A 6,615-nucleotide genomic window follows, 5' to 3' on the forward strand; every position below is an offset into this window, starting at 1 on the left:
TCCTTCTGCATCCAGTCCCCATGGGGAACACCCAGCTGGACGCATGGCCCATTCTCTGTTCCTCCAGAGTACAGGGAGCCCGTAGCCAGCCAGGGGGCATACCTGTTCTGAATGGGTGAATGAACGATTGAGTGGCTTCCCCAAGCCCCTGCACACTCAGAGAATCCTAGAATTGAGCCTGGACAGCTCAGGCCACCTGCATGGCCTTTCAGAGAGCCAGGATGGGGGTCTCTGGGAGCCCCGAATCCTCAGAGATTATGGGATCGGCCAGAGTCTGCATGGGCAGGCCCTGCATCCTGTCAGAATCACCCAGCCCTGGGGTGTCAGACCCACTCCTGCCTCCTCCTGCAGCTCCACCCCGGAGGCCTCGTCTCCACGAGCTCAGAAGGCTTTGTTCGCATCCCAGACCAAGGAGCACCCTGGACCCACTGTGGCTGCAGAAGCTGGATTTATTGGTGGATTCTGATTCAGGACTGCACTCAGGTCCCTGGTGCCCTGTGTCCACCACCAGCCAGGCGGCCTTGGCAGGAAACCCATGGCCCAGCCCTGTGAACCCAGAGGGATCGTTTCTCTTTGGCTGAAATGCTATTTGCTTCAGTTTGAAGGATAATCCCAGTCAAAGCTGATGCTGGCAATGCCCTGAACTGTATGCTGTCCGTAGACTCCAGTGAGCTCCTTCTGGCTATCATCAGGGGAGGCGATGAAGAAGTGGCCACATGGACATCCAGAATGGAAGGGGGGCCATAGGTTGGTGTGTACTGCCAAGTAGGAGAGGAAATGCCTGAAGGAGCCGAGGACTCCTGTAATTTGTTTGCTTTTCTGCAGGTGGAATTCCTGAGGGTTCAGACCCTGAGCTTCATATAAGTGACTCCAGAAGGAGCCGTGTCTCACCTGGAAACTGAGAAGAAGGGGGAGCTTCGAAGGATCTGGAGACCCCCAATCCCAGGTCCTCTATCCCCGCCTTCACCAGCAAGGAGGACAGCCTGTCACTGCAGCATAAGTTCCTGACATGGGAATTTGGTGCCTGAGACAGTCTTCCTGGTCTCAACCCCTGCTCTGACACTTTCAGGCTCTGTGATTTGGGGCTTGTTACCCAGTATCTCCGAGCCTCAGTTTGCTCATCCGCAGTGTGAGAGTGATTTTGTGGAGCAGTCACTGAGATCTTCCATCAGGAGAGCTCCGCAAGGTGCCCAGTCACCGTGATCCTCAGGAGGTGCAGCTGGTCTCCTGGCTCAGAGCGGGGAGCTGACCCTGGGCCCAGCATTTGGAGCCCCAGTCACTGCACTAGACCAGGTGGGGGCCCCAGGAGCAGGTGACCCGTATCTGTGACCTTCCCCACCTCAGTGTCCATCCCAGAGTGTCCGCTGGTAACAAGGCCCCGCCCACATGCTGGCCCCCATGGTGCCTGCTGCTCTGGCCCATTCCTTCTCCCCAGGTCCCTGGGACCCATAATTGCAGAGCAAATAGCTACCCCAGGCCTGGAGCAAAGCCCTCATTTAACCATTAGAGGGCTTGGGCTTGCTGTCTCTACACTTCTGGTGTTCAATCAGTGGTCCACTCTGACCCTCCTTCCTTTTCTCTTTGACCCTAACCTGGGCAGAACTTCTGCTTTCCCACAGGCATTCTCAAACTGAGAGATCATTTCTGGTTGAACTGAGTTGGGGTTGAAAGGAGACAGTGGGGAGAAGCACCCCTCTGTTAAGATCAACCCAAGAAGCAGAAGCCAGACTTGCAGGGGGAGAGAGGAGGGGACAGGGCTGGGGTGCAGGGGAGGAAACAGCAGAGGAAGAGGGACAGACAGAAGGTGCTGGCTGGGGGCTTCAGGACCCCAAGGCCTCAGCTGACTCAGGAGACATCAGGACCCCAGTGAGGATGGTGGGAAGAGGGACCAGTCCCCTCCCCAGGTTCCCGAGACGGGGGCAGGGGCTGGGATGCAGTGAGGGGCTCCAGGCCCTGCTCAACTCACCTTCTGATACAGCGAAATGACCCGTAAACACTAAAAATCCTGGTGACATTATTTTGGAAGTCTCTAGAAGTACTGAAATAGTCACCTCCTCCAGGCCCAAATATCTCTATTATATGACATATTGGCTGTTTCTGCCCAGAGGAGGACACAGCCCCTCCTACGAGGGGACAGGCCTGAGAGCAGAGTCCGTCTGTGACAAGGGCTGGCCCAGACCCCAGCCCTGGAGGGAGGGAGGGAGGGGAGGGGGGCCCCCAGGGGGATGGGCTGGGGGGGCCCCCAGCCAGACTTACCCCCTGCCCAGCAGGTGGGGCTTCACAGGAGGGCGAGGGTCAGCCACAGCAGCATGGCGTCTGGCTGGAGAGTCAAGGGCTCCTGGCGAGAAGAGGACAGGCCATCCCATCTCAGAGGGGGGCCTCCCCGACCTCGTGGGCCAAGCTTGGCGGGAGGCGGGGCCTTACCTGGCCTGCAGAGTCCTGTGGTCCCGTCCTGGTGCTGGGAGTCTGATGCCTGGGCACCCTCCTCTGGGCCCTTTATGTCCTCCTGGACCGTGTGGGCCCCGGCAGGAGGAACGGTCAAGGGGCCAGTGGGGCAGGAAGGAGCTGGGGGCTCTTCCTGGGGGACCCGCAGAGCCATCCGGGGGAGGGGACGCGCTGCGTTCACTGCCTTGGCCTCGTGGTCACCACAGACAACACGTGACTCAGGGGCATTTTACTGTCACCTCTGGGCTTCCCTTCTGGACCCTGCACCAGACCCTGACCTTAGCTGTGGGGAGGTGTCCTGAGAGCCCTTCCCGGTTAGAGCGAACAGGGGCAGCCCCTCGGGTGCTTCAGGGTAGTGCCCCCAGCAGCTTCCCGCGGCTCAGGGCTCCTTCCTCATGCAGAACCCGGTTCAGGGCCTCATTCGGGCCTGGGAAGAGCCTTGTGTGCCCTGGGCTTTCCCCTCCAACCCTCAGAGCTGCAGTGGACAGTTCAGTTCTGAGGGCCTTGGCAGGTGGTAGAGACACCCCGGGCCTGGCCCTCCATGGCCTGTCACTGGGAGATGCCTGTCACCTCCTTCCAGCCGGGTCTGATGCAGCTGGGGATGAACTGGGCTCCATGGGCTATGGGATGACTGACAGCAAGGACCCCAGGACAGGAGGGGTCACAGTGATGCTCCAGGTCAGTTCTCCCCAGAACACCTGGGGCCAGGCCGAGGGGTCACCTTGTCTGGGAGGGAATGGGGGCACTTCTCAAGGGCTGGGGATCTGGGGGCCTCGAGGTCCAGCAGGTCCAGGCTCCCTGTGACTGGATGGTGCTCAGGTTGTCTGCACAGCCTCCCCCACCATTGTGAAGAGCCATGGGGTCACAGAACTCAACACAGGGGTGACTGTGGGCATGGAGTTGGAGCCTGTCAGGTCCAAACCTCCACTTCCCTCGTCCCTGGCCCCACTTTGGGGAGCTCAGGTCACCCACATATCTCAATTGTCCCCCTGTTATATGCGGGAAGCCATAGCCTTTCCTCACAGGGGTTGTGAGATTTCAGTGACACCCTTCTCCATCTAGGGTGAACGCTGGGGTCTTACACCTGTGGGCAGGGGTGCAGGTTTTCCTTTGAGGAGACTTCACAATCACGCAGGATAGAAGTAGAAAATTGCCCTTGTTTTCTCTTTTTTGTCTTTTTAGTTGCTAAGTCATCTCCAACTCTTTTCGAAACCACGGTCTATAGCCTGCTAGGCTCCTTGTTTCCCAAGCAAGAATCTGGAGTGGGTTGCTATTTCCTTCTCCTGGGGATCTTCCCAACTTAGAGATCAAACCTGTGTCTCCCCGCATTGCTGGAGTATTCTTTACCAGCTGAGCCACAAGGGAAGCCCCAGAATACTGGAGTGGGTAGCCTATCCCTTCCCCAGGGGATCTTCCCAACCCAGGTGTTAAACCGGGGTCTCCTGCATTGCAGGCAGATTCTTTACCAACTGAGCTGTCAGGGAAGGCATGGCTTCATATAAAAACCCACCTTTGTGGGGAGAAGGGAGCAGAGGGCAGCTTTGTCCAGAAAACTGGCCCCTCCTTCTAGGTCTGCGCTGGTCCTCCTGGACAGGCTCCTTAGGGTCGAGGCCCCCCAACTCCTGTGGCAAAGGTGAGGGCCCCCACCCTGTCCTCCAAACCTCTGCATGCACCCCCAGGGGCTTCCAGCCCTGTGATGCATCTGGGATGGGGAAGGGCTGTGTCCTCTTCTGGGCAGAAATAGCCAACATGTCACTGTGTGTTTATTTTTTTTTCTCTTCCCCACCTGGTTCTTTCATATGAGACATCTGGGCCTGGAGAAGGTACCTATTTTAACACTTCTGGAGACTTCCAAAACAAGAGAGGGGAGGCCTCTCTCTGCAGGGGGCAGAGAAGCCCTCCCGGGGCCCCGGATCCTCCTGGGGAGGCAGAGACGCAGGAGGCCTAGGACCCCGGCAGGTACAGATGCTGGAGGAAGGGGCCCAGAGGCGGCACAAAGGGGCCTGTGTTCCTGCCCCAGCCCAGCGTCAGGCACTTTTTCAGATTTTTCTGTCAGTTGGGAGCCTTCCTTCTCTCTGCAGGCTGCCAGCGTTTGAGCTCAGAAGGACGGTCTGTCTGGCTGGGACCCCAGGATGCCGTACCCAGGGTGGGAGTTGGAGGAAGTGTTGGCTGCCGGCCTGGACAAAGAGGGGATGACAGGACTTGCCTGAGGTCATGGGGGTTGCATTTTCCTGGAGCACAGGTGCATGGTTATAACGGATGCACACTGGACCTCAAAAGACACTGCAGGCTCATCACCGGATCCACTTCAAACACACACACCTGCCGGCTGTCCTGACAACAGGAGGTTGCACACGCTCTTACACATGTATACACCACGCACACGTAAGCAGCAAGCCCCTGTCCCGGGGGAGCTCTCTTCCTGCCCTGCAGACGGTGGCTTTCTCTCTGCGTCCTCACTGGGCAAACACAGGGAGCTCTCTGCTGTCTCCTTCACAAGGACATGAGTGTTGCTGGTAGAAACTGCTTTCTGTTGAGTTTGTGTGTGTGTGAGCAGTTCTCCTGTGATTTGATTTATTCCTGCAGTAGTGGATGGATGGATGGATGGAAGGAAGACTAGCATTAGGCCTGATCCCCCGTGGGGTCAGGCCTAATGCCCGGGGGTTTCACAAGTGTGATCTCATTTAATCCTCACAGCCCCTCTCAGGGGGGAGAGAGGCTCCTATCTTCAGGAGAGTTGACGTACTACACCCAGTGAGCTGTGGGATTAAACCCCCCACCGCTCTGCCCCCGCATTCAGATGTCCATCCAGGGTCCATCGGGTGCCCTCTGGGGAGAGACGTCCTTTCCTGTGTCCCCGCACCCCACATGCCCACGCACTTCAGACTCCCACGACTCGAGGTCTCCCTGCAGGTTTTCTTCTGCTGCTCTAGGGACTCGGGGCCAAGACCCTCAAGGGTCTTTGGCAGAACCGGCCTGGTGCCTGTGAGCTCCTTCTCGGTGGTTCTAGAAAGTTCAGAGACCAGGCATGTGCCACACCTGAGCCCCGGGGTCCAGGCTGAGGGAGGGGCGGCTTATCCTGGGCTTGGTTCCTGCTCCTCATCTGGTCTGTGGTCAGACGTCAGCCTCACGGCCTTTGGAACATTCCAGGGCCTCTAACCCCTTCCTTACCCGCGTCCCAGCTGAGCCATGCAGGGTCCTCACGTGTGCGCTGTGAGCGGTTTCTCCTCCGCAGCAATGACCAGCGCGGTGCCCGGCCCCTCCCCTATCCTGTCCCTGGACAGTGGCCTTCGTCCTGGGCCCGCCAGACACCGATCAGGGTGCAGGGGCCGGCCAGCCCCGGGGCCTTGAGGGACATTCAGCCATGCAGCCGGGGGTGGGCAGCCAGGGGCCAAGAGGAGCTGCTGGAGGCGGGGCTCCCTCCGCCCCCAGGAGAACCCCCACGGGCCCCAAGAGAACCTCTTTGTCTGTTTTCCAGGCCGGGGCTGGGGTGGAGTTCTAGAAGCACAAGGGTCAGTCTTCCGAATCCTCTGCAAACAGCCTCTGGGAGCTGCGGGCAAAGAGGACAAAGGGATCCTGGAGCCTGGATCCTGGCCGAGGTCTGGCTGCAGGCTCTGGGCTTCAGGCTCCGTCCTCCTCACTCACTGGTGACAGCGGGAGGCGGGTGGGGGCGGAGGTACCCCGGGAGCGGAGCGACTTCTGCTGTCTGCTGCCGGCAAGTGTGCGGGGCCTGAGGGACACACACACACACAGACACAGACACACAGAGATACACACACAGACAGAGACACACACAGACAGACACACAGACACACACAGAGACAGAGACACACACACAGACACACACATAGACACACACAGACACACACACAGACACACACACACAGAGACACACACACACAAACACACACACACACACACAGAGATACACAGAGACACACACAGAGATACACAGAGACACACACACAGAGACAGAGACACACACACACAGAGACACACTACAGAGACACACACACACATACAGAGACACACACACAGAGAGAGACACACACACACAAACACACACACAGAGACACATACAGAGACACACTACAGAGACACACACACACAGACACACATACAGAGACACACTACAGAGACACACACACACACACACAGAGACACACACAG

At 58.3% G+C, this 6,615-nt stretch overlaps 1 pseudogene; it reads right to left on the minus strand.

Moving 5' to 3' along the window:
- Positions 1–440: 440 nt before the first annotated feature.
- LOC133063944 (uncharacterized) lies at positions 441–2,311 on the minus strand (annotated as a pseudogene).
- Between the last annotated feature and the right edge of the window lie 4,304 nt (positions 2,312–6,615).

This window comes from Dama dama, chromosome 10 (genome assembly GCF_033118175.1).
Source record: "Dama dama isolate Ldn47 chromosome 10, ASM3311817v1, whole genome shotgun sequence".
Classification (NCBI taxonomy): domain Eukaryota; kingdom Metazoa; phylum Chordata; class Mammalia; order Artiodactyla; family Cervidae; genus Dama; species Dama dama.